At 54.4% G+C, this 983-nt stretch overlaps 1 pseudogene; it reads left to right on the top strand.

Moving 5' to 3' along the window:
• LOC105541970 overlaps window positions 1–382 on the top strand; it is a 1,363-nt pseudogene extending 981 nt beyond the window's left edge.
• Window positions 383–983: the final 601 nt, after the last annotated feature.

Genomic DNA, 983 nt, shown 5'->3' with positions numbered 1-983 from the left:
CATTACTCTGTGGTGTCCCCTCACTGCCCTCTGATGTCCCATTACTCTCTGGTGTCCCCTTACCACTCTCTGGTGTCACCTCACTGCCCTCAGGTGTCCCATTACTCTGTGGTGTCCCCTCACTGCCCTCTGATGTCCCCTCATCGCCCTCTGGTGTCCCCTGCATACTCTCTGGTGTCCCTTCACCACCCTTTGATGTCCCCTCAATACTCTCTGGTGTCCTCTCATCACCCTCTGATGCCCCCTCACTGCCCTCTGGTGCCCCTCATTACTCTGATATCCCCTTATCACCTTCTGGTGTCCCGTCACAGCCCTCTGGTGTTCCCTCATCACTCTCTGGTGTCCCCTCATCACCCTCTGGTGTCCCTTCATCACTCCATGATGTCCATTACTCCCTGGTTTCCCCTCACTGCCCTCTGATGTCCCTTCATTACTCTCTGGTGTGCCCTCATTACCCTCTGGTGTTCCTTCATCTGCTCCATGTCCTCTACTCTTTCTACTAGCAAAGACCAGTGACTGCAGCATGGGGGTCACATCTGGGATGGACCTTGGAGGGGCAGGCATGTGGTTCCTTTGACACTCCACACTCCATGTTCAACCAGTGGGGTGGACGGGGGACATGACCCTTCTGGCACAGGGTGGGCTCTGGTAGGGGGCAAGAGCCCAGGAGACTGTGTGGTTCATCCTCAGCCTCTCCTGATGCTTCCAGGGAATGTCCATTTTCATAGAAACTTAGAGACAGTGTCAACAGTAAAGAGCCCGCCACCTGCCCTGGCCTGGAGTCCCATGAGTAAGCAGCTCTACAACAGCACAGTACAGTGGGAAAACTCACCCATAAAACGCTGACCAGGGTCGGCCGCGGTGGCTTGTGCCTGTAATCCCAACACTTTGGGAGGCAGGTAGATCACAAAGTCAGGAGTTCGAGACCAGCCTGGCCAATATGGTGAAACCCTGTCTCTACTAAAAATATAAAAATTAGCCAG

Source organism: Mandrillus leucophaeus, unplaced genomic scaffold, assembly GCF_000951045.1.
Source record: "Mandrillus leucophaeus isolate KB7577 unplaced genomic scaffold, Mleu.le_1.0 Scaffold248, whole genome shotgun sequence".
NCBI lineage: Eukaryota > Metazoa > Chordata > Mammalia > Primates > Cercopithecidae > Mandrillus > Mandrillus leucophaeus.
The sequence above is the reverse complement of the archived record's forward strand: the minus strand, read 5'-3'. Positions and strand labels throughout refer to the sequence as shown.